Consider the following 17,113-nt stretch of genomic DNA (forward strand, 5'->3'; position numbering starts at 1 on the left):
AATGACATCATGGTAACAATCCATAAAGCATGGTGTGTGTCCGTGTGGCCTTCTGACACGTCCGGGACCAGAAGGAACTCATCCGACTGGGCCCTGTGGCAGTCCATCAACAGTCTCCTTCAGAGGGAAAGGTCAAAGGATAGGAAGCCAGAGAACACCTGCTGGAGGTGATCATTAATAAGCATCCCGCTGCCCTGTCAGCGTTTGGCTTTTAACAAATGTGCCATATCGAATTGAAAGAAGGAAAGGATTTGGGTCGATGGGTGGATAAGTGCAGCCGTTGTGCATTATTATTCTGAACAGATGTGTGGCGTCGTTGTTGTTGATGCAGAGCAGAGAGGTTGCCTCTTTTGATGTGGAAGTAAAGTTTGGCGTAGTTAGACGGATATACAGTGGCTTGTGAAAGTATTCACCCCCCATGGCATTTTTCTTATTTTGTTGCCTTACAACCTGGAATTAAAATGAATTTTTTGGGGGGTTGTATCATTTGATTGACACAACATGCCTACCACTTTGAAGATGCAAAATATTTTTTTCAGTGAAACAAACAAGAAATAAGACAAAAAAACTGAAAACTTGAGCGTGCATAACTATTCACCCCCTCAAAGTCAATACTTCGTAGAGCCACCTTTTTCAGCAATTACAGCTGCAAGTCTCTTGGGGTATGTCTCTATAAGCTTAGCACACTAGCCACTTGGATTTCTGCCCATTCTTCAAGGCAAAACTGCTCCAGCTCCTTCAAGTTGGATGGGTTCCGCTGGTGTACAGCAATCTTTAAGTCATACCACATATTCTCAATTGGATTGAGGTCTGGGCTTTGACTAGGCCATTCCAAGACATTTAAATGTTTCCCCTTAAACCACTCGAGTGTTGCTTTAGCAGTATGCTTAGGGTCATTGTCCTGTTGGAAGGTGAACCTCCGTCCCAGTCTCAAATTTCTGGAAGACTGAAACAGGTTTCCCTCAAGAATTTCCTTGTATTTAGCGCCATCCATCATTACTTCAATTCTGACCAGATTCCCAGTCCCTGCCGATGAAAAACATCACCACAGCATTTTATTTATTTATTTCACCTTTATTTAACCAGGTAAGCCAGTTGAGAACAAGTTCTCATTTACAACTGCGACCTGGCCAAGGTAAAGCAAAGCAGTGCGATAAAAACAACAACAACACAGAGTTACATATGGAATAAACAAAACGTACAGTCAATAACACAATAGAAAATCTATATACAGTGTGTGCAAATGTAGTAAGTTATGGAGGTAAGGCAATAAATAGGCCATAGTGCAAAATAATTACAATTTAGTATTAACACTGGAGTGATAGATGTGCAGAAGATGATTTGCAAATAGAGATACTGGGGTGCAAATTAGCAAAATAAATAACAATGTAAATAACAATATGGTGATGAGGTAGTTGGGTGGGCTAATTACAGATGGGCTGTATACAGGTGCAGTGATCGGTAAGCTGCTCTGACAACTGATGTTTAAAGATAGTGAGGGAGATAAGTGTCTCCAGCTTCAGAGATTTTTGCAGTTCGTTCCAGTCCTTTGCAGCAGAGAACTGGAAGGAATGGCGGCCAAAAGAGGTGTTGGCTTTGGGGATGACCAGTGAGATATACCTGCTGGAACGCATACTACGGGTAGGTGTTGCTATGGTGACCAATGAGCTAAGATAAGGCGGGATTTGCCTAGAAGTGATTTATAGATGACCTGGAGCCAGTGGGTTAGGCGACGAATATGTAGTGAGGGCCAGCCAACGAGAGTGTACAGGTCACAATGGTGGGTAGTATATGGGGCTTTGGTGACAAAACGGGTGGCACTGTGATAGCAGTGCCACCACCATGCTTCACTGTGGGGATGTTATTCTCAGGGTGATGAGAGGTGTTGGGTTTGCGCCAGACTAAGCGTTTTCCTTGATGGACAAAAAGCTCAATTTTAGTCTCATCTGATCAGAGTACCTTCTTCCATATGTTTGGGGAGTCTCCCATATGGCTTTTGGCGAACACCAAACGTGTTTGTTGATTTTTTTCTTTAAGCAATGGCTTTTTTCTGGCCACTCTTCCATAAAGCCCAGCTCTGTGGAGTGTATGGCTTAAAGTGGTCCTATGGACAGATACTCCAATATCCGCTATGGAGCTTTGCAGCTCCTTCAGGGTTATCTTTGGTCTCTTTGTTGCCTCTCTGATTAATGCCCTCCTTGCCTGGTCCGTGAGTTTTGGTGGGCGGCCCTCTCTTGGCAGGTTTGTTGTGGTGCCATATTCTATCCATTTTTTAATAATGGATTTAATGGTGCTCCGTGGGATGTTCAAAATGTCTGATATTTTTTTATAACCCAACCCTGATCTGTACTTCTCCACAACTTTGTCCCTGACCTGTTTGGAGAGCTTCTTGGTCTTCATTGTGCCGCTTGCTTTGTGGTGCCTCTTGCTTAGTGGTGTTGCAGACTCTGGGGCCTTTCAAAAAGATGAGAGAGGCCTGTAATTTTCATCATAGGTACACGTCAACTATGACAGACAAAATGAGAATTTTTTTCTCCAGAAAATCACATTGTAGGATTTTTAATGAATTTATTTGCAAATTATGGTGGAAAATAAGTATTTGGTCAATAACAAACGTTTCTCAATACTTTGTTATATACCCTTTGTTGGCAATGACACAGGTCAAACGTTTTCTGTAAGTCTTCACAAGGTTTTCACACACTGTTGCTGGTATTTTGGCCCATTCCTCCATGCAGATCTCCTCTAGAGCAGTGATGTTTTGGGGCTGTCGCTGGGCAACACGGACTTTCAACTCCCTCCAAAGATTTTCTATGGGGTTGAGATCTGGAGACTGGCTAGGCCACTCCAGGACCTTGAAATGCTTCTTACGAAGCCACTCCTTCGTTGCCCGGGCGGTGTGTTTGGGATCATTGTCATGCTGAAAGACCCAGCCACGTTTCATCTTCAATGCCCTTGCTGATGGAAGGAGGTTTTCACTCAAAATCTCACGATACATGGCCCCATTCATTCTTTCCTTTACACGGATCAGTCGTCCTGGTCCCTTTGCAGAAAAACAGCCCCAAATCATGATGTTTCCACCCCCATGCTTCACAGTAGGTATGGTGTTATTTGGATGCAACTCAGCATTCTTTGTCCTCCAAACACGACGAGTTGAGTTTTTACCAAAAAGTTCTATTTTGGTTTCATCTGACCATATGACATTCTCCCAATCCTCTTCTGGATAATCCAAATGCACTCTAGCAAACCTCAGACGGGCCTGGACATGTACTGGCTTAAGCAGGGGGACACGTCTGGCACTGCAGGATTTGAGTCCCTGGCGGCGTAGTGTGTTACTGATGGTAGGCTTTGTTACTTTGGTCCCAGCTCTCTGCAGGTCATTCACTAGGTCCCCCCGTGTGGTTCTGGGATTTTTGCTCACCGTTCTTGTGATCATTTTGACCCCACGGGGTGAGATCTTGCGTGGAGCCCCAGATCGAGGGAGATTATCAGTGGTCTTGTAATTGGTTGCACCAGATCTTATTTAGGGGCTTCATAGCAAAGGGGGTGAATACATATGCACGCACCACTTTTCCGTTATTTATTTTGTATAATTTTTTTCATTTCACTTCACCAATTTGGACTATTTTGTGTATGTCCATTACATGAAATCCAAATAAAAATCCATTTAAATTACAGGTTGTAATGCAACAAAATAAGAAAAACGCCAAGGGGGATGAATACTTTTGCAAGGCACTGTATATGAAGCAGGTGTGTTTTGTCAGTCGTGTTGGTTATGTGTGAGTGATTGTGAGCTGCTTAACTTATTCTGCCATTATAGGTCCTTGGATGGAGGGCCTGTGTCAGACCCTTTACAATCCTTTTTAGACCCTTATCAGTCCTGTGTTGTTTATTCTAAGGAAAATGTCAGATCGTATACAGTATATAAAAGTAACAATATTGATATATCTCTGTCCACTCCTGCACTTTCATCATGCTATTACACTATGTACTTGTTTACATATATACATTTGCTCACCAGATCATGTGACAACCTCATATTGTGTGTGTGCTCACCATTTCACACTGATGATGGATTGATGCCGAAAAGTTTGTGTTTTGTTTTCACCTTTCATGTATGCACTTTACTGCACTATGAACTTTTGGGCATTTAAGCCTCAGATTCGGATTTATTCCTCTTTTTCGACAGTGTGCGGGTTTCCATCTCTTCTAGTATTTTCATTTTGATTCCTACGCACCTGGAACTGACACTATTTTGTATAAAGAACCTTAAAAGAGTGCAGACAGCCTCTTATCATTTTCATTATTATGTTACCAAGACAACCATCACACAAGGATTACTACCAAGGCCAGCCAAGCCTGAAAGGAGATGAATGTGTAAAACGTACAATTATGGCTATAACTACTGTTCCCTGAAGGAGGGAACGAGGTACAACACAGCTATGGGAAGTTCACGCGGGCGCTCCCTCTACTGAAGAACATTAGAATCACGCCTGACAAGGCCAATGAACACGTGCTTCACCGGAGGCCGTGCCTTACACAGGTGATAAACCCGAGGATTCATTCCCTCAATTCAGTACCGCTCTTCACCGAGCCCAGAACTTGGCGGCGCGGGGCCGAACAGGTGTTGTACCTCGTTTCCCCCTTCAGGGAACAGTAGTTATAGCCATAACTGTACGTTCCCTTTCAGTCGGTCAACTCAGTACAACACAGCTATTGGGATATTAAATCAGTGTGCTGCCTAATGACCCACTCCTGTCCCAGCCGTAAGCACACTGTGGGCTACACTGGGGGCAGTGACATCCAAGCGAAATTGGGACAAGCAAAGCTGGAAACCGGCCTCGCTCTGCGGGGACAAGAATGCACGATTCTCAACTGAGTCTAACTCGAGATCCAGAAATGGAATGTGTTGAGATTAAGTCAAACAGCTCTTCTCTTGATTCACTATGAAACCTAGAGACTGAACGTGGGAAACCAGCATGGATCTGTGTAACACCACCTGCTCCCTCAACTCCGCTACCACAAGCCAATCGTCCAGGTAGTCCAATATCGTGAGCCCCAGACACTGCATAGGTGCCAAACCTGCCTCCACAACTTTGATGAAAGTGTGAGACAAGAGGGAAAGCCCAAAGGGAGGACCAGAAATTCAGAACTTCCTGTGAGGGGGCTTTATGGCCACATGAAGGTACATATCCTTTAGGTCAATGGAGGTGAACCAATCGCCAGGGCACACTAACTGCAACAACAGTGAGTATTCTGAATTTGTAGACCCTGAATTGCTTGTTTAGGGCATGCAGGTCTAAATTGGGACGCAAAGTCCCGCCCCTTCTGGGAACCAGAAAATACTGGCTGTACCAGCCATTCTGGGCCTCTGACATAGAAACACTCTGACAAAACGTGGGGGACACACAACTAATTGTAGCCTGTACCCCAACATCACTGTTCGCATAATCCAGGGTCGACACTGCGCATGAGCGCCATTGGTCGACAGAGACAGTGAGTCTCCCATAAAGTGCCATCTGAAGGGGTGGCACCTTGTGGACTGGGAGAATTTGGTTCTTTTTCATGCCTTTTTCCATTTCCATCATTCTCGACAACCGAGGCCTGACTGTGGGGAAGTTACTATTTTTATTCAGCTCACATGTGGAGGACAGAAGACTCTTGACCAATGTTCCCTCCAACTGAGCAAATTTCAGGTCTGCTGAGCGCAAACTTGAACGTTGTGAAAATTCTGTGCAACTTCCAGCGCGCGTTAACTGTGAAGACTGAGGCTGTACCCGCTTTAAGTTACAATTTTAACAGTGGCCATGTAGGCTACTGTGGCTATTTGTTAATAATGTAGGCCTACCAGAGTGGACTACCATGAAACACAATGGAGAAAATGCATCCCATAACATTTTAACATGGAAATAGCTGTTCTATCATTCAGCCTAGAGCAGCAACCAATGTGTGGTGTTCAATGTAGGCCTACATTCCATGAGACTTTTGGAAAGAAACATGCAGGGCTTGACATTAACCTGTTTATCCACTTGTCCTTCAGACAAGGAGGTGACTGAAAATGTTGTTGTGTTGTTTGATGCAAGAAACCACTTGACAAAATACAATGCATTATTATTCCCATACCATCATTACAGAGAATCAGACAAATTATGCTCTCATCTGCCTATTGGCTACTTAGCTTATTCAAGCCTGTCTCAAAATACAACACTGCCCCTTTAAGACAAAAAAAAGCTCTTTACCTGACTCACTTTTCAAAGATGTCTAGAAATGTATACGTTTTGTGCTCTTGTAGGAAGCAATCACTCCCCTATTGCTAACTACAAATGATCTGGAACTGGACTAATAACTTACAAACTAGCAAAGGATATGAACAAAATGTGCACACATGGCTACATGCAGCTCTCGCTTTGATCTCAAAACAATCGCATCGATCACTCATGCTGTACACACAGTCCAGTTCAAAGTAAATGGCACAGATCCATGTATGGCCATGGTCTATTTGCATACAGGCCTACTACAGCTCTGATTGTTTATGCTGCACCGGTCTGTGTAGAGCAGGGTTCTTCAATTCCGGTCCTGGAGGGCCGAAACACCTCTGTTTTTCATCCTCTCCTTCTAATCAGGGGCTAATTCAGCCCTGGGACACCAGGTGAGTGCAATTAACTACCAGGTATAAATAAAAAACAGAAGTGTTTCGGCCCTCCAGGACCGGAATTGAAGAACACTGGTGTAGAGTATGGGCTGAGTAGTGCGTGTCAATGCAATAGAATCCTACGTTCTGCCTACAACAACATCGCTTGATAGTTTGTTTTGTTTCGGTATGTTGCATTGAAAATGACTAATATTGCGTTGTTTCGATCACAATTGCCACAGTAAAGGGAAACGTTGATAGTGTTAACAGGGAAAACTCTAGAACAGTGGTCACCAACCTTTTCTGAGTCAAGATCACTTTGAATCAAAATGCATGCCGAGATCTCCCGCTCATATCTTTTTTTACATGACTTAAATACTTAAGCCTATGCAACATTAACCAATTAAAAACAGTACTGTAGCAATGAGGTTTGTGTAGTAAGCTATAGGCCCAATACATTATCACCACATATTTGCTTTGCTTGAATTGCCCTGCTAATGCATTGTTGTTCGGGCCATTTTTTAAAATTATATTTCAAACTTTGAGATAGGCTATATGATCAGACCGGAAATAGATCCGTTGTTGTGTTACTTGTGAAGCACAGATGAGTGAGCATACATTTAAATATTTTTATTTTTATTTTACTGGGCTGATGGTGCCTGCATTTGATGGTCAGTCTCAGTGGAGGGAGAGAGCAGACTGAGGGTCCGCCTCTCAACATCCGTCCTCTCTCCCTTTCCTCCACTGACACCGACTAAAAAGGGACACCCTTTTCCAGATGATGGCGAAACACGAGTCGCACCACATTATTTCTGCCTCATGCACAAATTCATGTTGTTACTCCTATGAACAGAGAAAGTGAAATATTCCTTTATATAAAAAAAGACCCAAACTGCTAATAATAACAACAACGCAAGCCTATAGATACACTTTCCTACTCATTCATTACTGCTGCAGTGCTTGTTGTAGCGCTGAGTGGAAATAGGAAGAAAGCACATTTTTGGCTTATAAAAGTGTTGAATACAAAGTGTTGACAGTGCTGAGTAAGAACTGAAATATGACCTCACTTATAAAAACAGCATCTCTATGCTGTATTCGTTGACAGCCTCTCTCTAGTCATGGTTTTAAACGTTTTGAAATCTCATAGTATCAACTTTGCTGTAGCTTTCTTTTATGCCTACTACGTTACTGCAGACACAGTCATCTGAGCCATCTGATTGGCCAGCGGCAGACCTATAGTGCACTTGATTTGCTCACTGGGCCCGCCGGGAAGGCAGAGTTTATACCTTCAGACACTTGAAATGGTTCAAAATGGCAACAGTTTGCCTACCCGGTGCACAGGGCAGCTGAATCGGGTGCACCTACTGCCAACAGCCTGAGACTATTTTTTTTTATTGTTGGGTTTTTTACACTGCACCTTGTAACCCAGCTGGAAAAGGGACAGACAGCTCTGAAAAACTGAGTGTGTGTGTGTCTAGCTCTCTCTCCAGGTTTCTCTCTCTCTCTGTTGTTCTCTCTCTATCTCTCTCTCCGTCTCTCTGAAACACACCTGCAAGGTGTAATACCACAGAGGGCCAGCATGCAAATAAGCCTCCACTCCTGCAGGGAGAATATGTGGGAAACCAAATTGGATCGAATGTAATTCAGTTCACCATGGGAATGAATCAATAATGCTGAGAAATGGCTTTCAGAGAGATAAGAGTGCCCCCTTGCCTTGTTTAAAATGCTCCTGTTTGGAGTGCAATCTTGGCTGATAAGTCATGCTTCTCCATGCTGCAGCGAGGTAATCAGAAGTTATAGTTATTGCCGGCTGATGCCTGACTTCTTCCTTTGTTGTGATTTAGACAGTACAGCACTTCAGCTAGAATGGCTTTTCTGTTTGGAATCTCTCAACTGTGTTTCTGTGCTGACTTGACATTCAGGCTAAGAGAAGGGAGTTTGTTACCACCACTGCACGGTTGTACACTGCACGTATTTGCTCAAATGCATTTTATCAAGAAGAGTACCACCCGATAACCTCTGACACACACACAAAAACACACCAAGAAAACTTTATCTAGCATACAGTAAGTTACAGAAAGAATGTTGTGATACTATCTTTACTATCCAACAAACTGTACATTGAGTTGTTGTTTGGCAAGACTGATCAAATCACTCTCTCCACCACCTGATAATCAAATCCACCATGAGTCACATCCCATAAAAAAAAAATAATACATAAATAAATGAAATGGACAAGGATACTTAATCTAGTTGAACGATTTATGCACATTATTGGCTTCTTTCACCCTATGTTTTTGTTTTCGCTAAACTGTCCTGTATATACAGTCCAATCGCATGTGTACGTCAGATGAAAAGACATAAGGTCTGCACTTGTTTACTACTTCAAAATGCCATCAAAACAAACAAATACAAGATCATGAGTCAGGAAACCGAATCAATAGCCCGCTCAACCCAAATATCTTATCCAACAATCTGTCACCTAATCTCTCATGTGTAGTGTTAATTAATGTATATTCGGCTACATATCTTCTGGCAGACCTTTATCATGTACTGTGTGTTTATGTAAACTGGCAGTTGGGGGGTAGAGCTGGATCCATTAGCAACCATTAGTGTGGGCTCTGAAGAGGTCCCCTCTGTGTCTAAGCCTGATAAAAGCTTCTTCAGGCAGGAGGGCGAATTGGGAGGGATGGTGGGAGTCAGACAGGCAGGCAGGGAAGGCGGGAGAGAAGGAGGCAGTGGTGGAAGCCTTCCCTAATGACAGGTTCTGCTCTCCCCTCACGCCTCGCTGGGAGAGAGGGAGCCGCTGGGGGCCCATCTGATAGAGAGTGAGTGGACGAGAAGGAGGAAGAGAGGGAGAAGGGGGGTGAGGGGAGAGGGGAGGACAGGAAGAGGAGTAGGTCCTGAAGATTAAGAAACACGGCTAAGAAGAGGGGAAGTAGAGGAGAGGGGTAAGTTGAGCCATTTTTTACATTCAGCATCACGCCATTAAGGGAAATATATTATTCTTTCTAACAAAGATATCTACATGTATTTCAGGATGTTGTGCATCTCAGGAAATAATCAGAATTAATGTAAACATTACAGCTTTGAAAACATAGCTTGTCCAAAAAAAGTTGAGTCGCGGGATAGGGTAAGTTAAGCCGCCTACACATTTCTGTACTTAATTAAATATTACCACTAGCTTTTTAAAACCATTTCTATCTTTATTTCCCAAACACAATTCAACACAATCACAATCCTTTTTTTGTATTTTAATAATGTTAAGCATCTTTTAACAGTCTTAACACCTAACACTTTGTATTTAAAAAAAACACTTTTAACATAGGCCAGGCCCTGTTGTTACCTAATATCCCAGCGATAATGCCTTGCATTATGCCTGGGAAGAAAACTGTTCATTTTGCTCAACTTGCCATTGCCTCAACCATTGGCTCAACTTACCCCAAGGCAAACATTTTGACTATATTAGTCCACACAGCTACAAGGATGCTTACAGAGACCCCAACTGACACATAGAACTATCTTTATATTATCTACTTTGGTTTAGATACAAGCATCATGAAACCTCTAACACAATACATTAATTAGACTTTGTGAAAATCAGTTTTTTGGACCTAATTGCTTACCACTTTTTCCATGAGGTTTCTTCATTGACAGATTCATTCACAGACAGATATTATTTCCTGAAACAAGGGTGGCTCAACATACCCATTTGTCTCAACTTTCCCCACTCTTCCCTATAAAAAGGAATTAGAGAGGTGTGTGTGTGTGTGAGGAAAAAGAGAGTAGGCATGGGGAACAGACGAAGACATGGAGGTGACAGGGTGAGGAGGAGAGTCACAGGTTCAACCAGAGAGCCATGGCAGGGGAGATATACAGTACAGTAGTGATGCAGCACACATGTCGAGGGCTTTTCTCCTTTCCTCTGTCAGGTTAATCTGATGTCATTATCTGTTGGCAGTCACTGTGATGACTGCAGTTCCTGAGAGAGGGGACACAGACAGACGTGCATCTTGGTGCCCCGCGAAGACAGTGAGATGTGAGCTGTCTGGGTGCCCATTACTTTCCGCAGATCCGCCCGTCAAGCGGAATCTGTGAAAAACAAGCGTGTATCAGGGCGTTTCAGGGCAACTTGGGCCTACCAGCCGCCCTGCTTTTCATGTCTCAGAGAAGAGAGAGAGTGAGAGAGAGAGATAGAGAGAGAGCTGGAGAGAGAGCAAACAACAATAATCAGAGCACTAGGGGCCGCCGCTCTCGCAAAAACAATGGATTGGAATTTAATGGATTGGTCATACTCACTCAGATCCAATGAAACAGCGGCCCCAGTGGTCACCAGAGGGCCTGAGTGCAATTATAACTTGTTTTGGAGCACTGATTGTCTGATAGATGGATAGTTAGAGGCCTGACGCCCCCTGCATTGGATATATATAGTGGCTGAGCCTGTGGAATGTTACTGAAGTATTTTACACATAATAGGATAGAAGTCTGAGAACTGTAGAGCTCCAGAAAAACACACACAGTACACATGCATACAACTGTACATACACACTTCATATGTACATGTATATACTGTATTCTAGTCAAGGCTCATCCTATAAAACTACTGCTGTACACACCTTTTCTATTCATACAGTGAGGGAAAAAAGTATTTGATCCCCTGCTGATTTTGTACATTTGCCCACTTACAAAGACATGATCAGTCTATAATTTTAATGGTAGGTTTATTTGAACAGTGAGAGACAGAATAACAACAACAAAATCCAGAAAAATGCATGTCAAAAATGTTATAAATTGATTTGCATTTTAATGAGGGAAATAAGTATTTGACCCCTCTGCAAAACATGACTTAGTACTTGGTGGCAAAACCCTTGTTGGCAATCACAGAGGTCAGACATTTCTTGTAGTTGGCCACCAGGTTTGCACACATCTCAGGAGGGATTTTGTCCCACTCCTCTTTGCAGATCTTCTCCAAGTCATTAAGGTTTTGAGGCTGACGTTTGGCAACTCGAACCTTCAGCTCCCTCCACAGATTTTCTATGGGATTAAGGTCTGGAGACTGGCTAGGCCACTCCAGGACCTTAATGTGCTTCTTCTTGAGGCACTCTTTTGTTGCCTTGGCCGTGTGTTTTTTTCAATGCCCTGGCTGAGGGAAGGAGGTTCTCACCCAAGATTTGATGGTACATGGCCCCGTCCATCGTCCCTTTGATGCAGTGAAGTTGTCCTGTCCCCTTAGCAGAAAAACACCCCCAAAGCATAATGTTTCCACCTCCATGTTTGACGGTGGGGATGGTGTTCTTGGGGTCATAGACACCATTCCTCCTCCTCCAAACACGGCGAGTTGAGTTGATGCCAAAGAGCTCCATTTTGGTCTCATCTGACCAAAACACTTTCACCCAGTTCTCCTCTGAATCATCCAGTGTGCTCCTAATCTCAGCTCGTTACCTGTATAAAAGACACCTGGGAGCCAGAAATCTTTCTGATTGAGAGGGGGTCAAATACTTATTTCCTTCATTAAAATGCAAATCAATTTATAACATTTTTGACGTGTTTTTCTGGATTTTTTGTTGTTGTTATTCTGTCTCTCACTGTTCAAATAAACCTACCATTAAAATTATAGACTGGTCATGTCTTTGTCAGTGGGAAAACATACAAAATCAGCAGGGGATCAAATATTTTTTCCCTCACTGTCCATAGCTATTACTGCACATAAGCATTTTGTTACATTCGCGTTAACATCTGCAAAATATGTATATGCGACCAATAAAGTCTGATTTGATTTGACACACAAATGCATTCCTACACTCAGACACACTCAGACACGCACACACACGCACACACACGCACAGCCAAGAGTGATACAGTATAGTACAGTAGACTGTGCTAGAGTACGGTTGCCTGCCTATCACTCAGCAGAGCACACAATGCTGCTGTGTAGCGGTTATCACTCTGGTGCATCTGTGCAGCTGCTGTCTTCAGAATATCAGACCAAACATTGATGACAGCCACGTTTCATCAGGCCAGGCCCAAATTTCGGACTGACAATGTGTGACCACTAAATGCTCACTGTACTAACAGGCTGGTAGAATACACTGAGTCAGTGAGGTAATTCTACAGAACACTCCAAGGGTAGTTTCACAACAATAGAATATTATGTGAATGATAAGGCCATTGAATAATCTATGATCTAGATTCGACATGTACAGTGCCTTGCAAAAGTATTCATCCCACTTGGCGTTTTTCCTATTTGTAACCTGTAATTTAAATGGATTTTTATTTGGATTTCATGTAATAGACATACGCAAAATAGTCCAAATTGGTGAAGTGAAATGAAAAAAATTATACAAAATAAATAACGGAAAAGTGGTGCGTGCATATGTATTCACCCCCTTTGCTATGAAGCCCCTAAATAAGATCTGGTGCAACCAATTACCTTCAGAAGTCACATAATTGGTATTAAAAAGTCCACCTGTGTGCACCAGATCTATCACATGATCTCAGTATATATACACCTGTTCTGAAAGGCCCCAGAGTCTGCAACACCACCAAGCAAGCGGCACCATGAAGACCAAGGAGCTCTCCAAACAGGGGACGTTTATTTGTTGAGTCAGGGTGTGTATATTCTATGTTGTATATTTCTATGGTGTAGTATCTAGTATGTCTATTTCTATGTTGGCCGGTGTGGTTCCCAATCAGAGGCAGCTGTCGCTCGTTGTCTCTGATTGGGGCCAATACTTAGGGAGCCTGTTGGCACTAGTTAGTTGTGGGATCTTGTTCCGTGTTAAGGTATGTTGTGTTGTGCTGCCTTGGACTTCATGTATCGTTTGTTTATTGTTTTGTCGTTGTGTTTATTCGTTAATAAACATGTATGCATATCACGCTGCGCCTTGGTCCGTCCCGACTGTAAACGAACCTGACAGAAGATCCCACCAAACGAGGACCAAGCAACGTGCCCAGGAAGAGCGAGTAGCGATGTCACAGGTGGGCAAATTGTGGTCATGGGAGGAGATATTCGTGGGGAAAGGGCCATGGGCGAAGGTATATGCCCAGGCAGGAGAGGAGAAACGGCGCCAACCGTGCCGACGGTTGCACCAAGCCAGTGATGCGCGTCGCCAGCCCAGTCCGGCCTGTTCCTGCCCCTCGCACCAAGCCAGTGGTGCGCGTCGCCAGCCCGGCCTGTTCCTGCCCCTCGCACCAAGCCAGTGGTGCGCGTCGCCAGCCCGGCCTGTTCCTGCCCCTCGCACCAAGCCAGTGGTGCGCGTCGCCAGCCCGGCCCGGCCTGTTCCTGCCCCTCGCACCAAGCCAGTGGTGCGCGTCGCCAGCCCGGCCAGGCCTGTTCCTGTCCCTCGCACCAGGCCAGTGGTGCGCGTCGCCAGCCCGGTCCGGCCTGTTCCTGCCCCTCGCACCAAGCCAGTGGTGCGCGTCGCCAGCCCGGCCCGGCCTGTTCCTGCCCCTCGCACCAAGCCAGTGGTGCGCGTCGCCAGCCCGGCCAGGCCTGTTCCTGTCCCTCGCACCAGGCCAGTGGTGCGCGTCGCCAGTCCGGTAAGGCCTGTTCCTGTCCCTCGCACCAGGCCAGTGGTGCGCGTGTCCAGTCCGGCACGGCCCGTGCCTGTTCCACCGGTGCCTGGTCCGGCACCGGTCAGCTGCTCCACTCCGGAGCCAGAGCAGTCCACTCCACCGGTGCCCAGTTCAGCTCCGGTCAGCTGCTCCACTCCGGAGCCAGAGCAGTCCGCTCCACCGGGGTGCAGCCCAGATCCGGTCAGCGGCTCCAGTCCAGAGCCTGAGCAGTCCGCTCCACCGGGGTCCAGTCCAGCTCCGGTTAGCGAATCCACTCCGGAGCCAGAGCAATCCGCTCCACCAGGGTCCAGTCCAGCTCCGGTCAGTGGCTCCACTCCGGAGCCAGAGTAGTCCGCTCCACCGGTGCCTGATCCAGCTCCGGTCAGCGGCTCCACTCCGGAGCCAGAGCAGTTCGCTCCACCGTCGTCGGGTCCAGCTCCAGTCAACGGTTCCAGTCCAGACCCAGACGTCAGCCCCTCTCCAGGTTCGGGGTCTCCCACACCAGGGTCCAGACAGGGCTTGGTACTTCGTGGGAGGAAGGAGAGGGGAAGCAGCGCGCCGAGGTCCAGACCAGACCAGGGGCGCAACAGGGAGGTAGAGAGTAAGTGGTGGTCACGCCCGGAGCCGGATCTGCCTCCGAGGCGGAATGCCCACCCGGCCCCTACCCTGTTATGTTTATGTGGCGCGGTCAGAGTCCGCACCTTTGGGGGGGAGTACTGTCACGCCCTGACTCAGGGGACGTTTATTTGTTGAGTCAGGGTGTGTACATTCTATGTTGTATATTTCTATGGTGTAGTATCTAGTATGTCTATTTCTATGTTGGCCGGTGTGGTTCCCAATCAGAGGCAGCTGTCGCTCGTTGTCTCTGATTGGGGACCATACTTAGGCAGCCTGTTGGCACTAGTTAGTTGTGGGATCTTGTTCCGTGTTAAGGTATGTTGTGTTGTGCTGCCTTGGACTTCACGTATCGTTTGTTTATTGTTTTGTTGTTGTGTTTATTTGTTAATAAACATGTATGCATATCACGCTGCGCCTTGGTCCGTCCCGACTGTAAACGATCGTGACAGTTGTGGAGAAGTACAGATCAGAGTTGGGTTATAAAAAAATATCCGAAACTTTGAACATCCCACGGAGCACCATTAAATCCATTATAAAAAAAATTGAAAGAATATGGCACCACAACAAACCTGCCAAGAGAGGGCCGCCCACCAAAACTCACGGACCAGGCAAGGAGGGCATTATTCAGAGAGGCAACAGAGAGACCAAAGATAACCCTGAAGGAGCTGCAAAGCTCCACAGCGGAGATTGGAGTATCTGTCCATAGGACTACTTTATGCCATACACTCCACAGAGCTGGGCTTTACGGAAGAGTGGCCAGAAAAAAGCCATTGCTTCAAGAAAAAAATAAGCAAACACGTTTGGTGTTTGCCAAAAGGCATATGGAAGAAGGTACTCTGGTCAGATGAGACTAAAATTGAGCTTTTTGGCCATCAAGGAAAAACCTAGGTCTGGCGCAAACCCAACACCTCTCATCACCCCGAGAACATCATCAGCACAGAGAAGCATGATGGTGGCAGGGAAACCTGTTTCAGTCTTCCAGAGATTTGAGACTGGGACGGAGGTTCACCTTCCAGCAGGACAATGACCCTAAGCATACTGCTAAAGCATCACTCGAGTGGTTTAAGGGGAAACATTTAAATGTCTTGGAATGGCCTAGTCAAAGCCCAGACCTCAATCCAATTGAGAATATGTGGTATGACTTAAAGATTGCTGTACACCAGCGGACCCATCCAACTTGAAGGAGCTGGACCAGTTTTGCCTTGAAGAATGGGCAAAAATCCCAGTGGCTAGATGTGCCAAGCTTATAGAGACATACCCCAAGAGACTTGCAGCTGTAATTGCTGCAAAAGGTGGCTCCACAAAGTATTGACTTTGGGGGGGGTGAATAGTTAAAAATAAGCATGTTGTGTAAATCAAATGATACAACCCCCCCCAAAAAAATCTATTTTAATTCCAGGTTGTAATGCAACAAAATAGGAAAAATGCCAAGGGGGGTGAATACTTTCGCAAGCCACTGTACCTTCTGTGCTGTATATCAAAGAAATTTCAATGTCTAAAGCGAATCGCCACCTTCCTCTATTTCTCCTCCATCGAATCATGTTTTTGTTTAGTTTTTTCCCTCCCAGCAATTTCTAAAAAGCAATTGAGAGCTTTGGGATTGATGTACCTCAGTCTGTTTGTGGGAGGGTTGTTGTGAACATGTGACAAGATGGATGTTTGGAGGCATCCTTGTGGAAAACATGATTCCACTTCACACTTAATGGACTGGCAAGCCTCGTCTAAGAGTCTTGAAGAGAAGAATGTGAGGGCGCCCAGCCGAGGTGCCTATCCAACACTTATGACATCCAAACACAATGCCCATCTCATCTGTTCTCACTGGCACTGCTTGGCCAACACTGGGATGGGGTGTTGCCACAAACGCGTACAGTGTTATACAGTATGGCTAGACGGCTAGATGAATCATCCGAATGTATAATAATGTATCATTTCCAACTATTATGTAACAGTCATATTTCAGGATATACATAGAAGCTAATACTTTTTTTTATATAGGACAAGTACTTTGAAAGACCTATACAGAACTTCTTGTTCTTTTTAACCATGAAAAAGAATGCATTGGTTATTAAAGTGTTGCAGTTCCAATTATATCCAATACATTTCTCTGTCCTGTTTGCGGTCAATCTTTTATTATCTCAAAGCTTCAAAGCAGCCCCCTGATCTCATCTCACATCTCCCCACCACTACAAAGTGCCTAACGCCCCCCCACACACACACCGACTGCTTTAAAAAAAAAAAAAGGTCCCCCATCCCTGAGCAGCCAAGCATCAGCAAAGCGAGTCGAGGAGAGCAGGGTAGAGGGGAGGCAGGCTG

This window comes from Coregonus clupeaformis, chromosome 27, assembly GCF_020615455.1.
Source record: "Coregonus clupeaformis isolate EN_2021a chromosome 27, ASM2061545v1, whole genome shotgun sequence".
NCBI classification, from domain to species: Eukaryota; Metazoa; Chordata; class Actinopteri; order Salmoniformes; family Salmonidae; genus Coregonus; species Coregonus clupeaformis.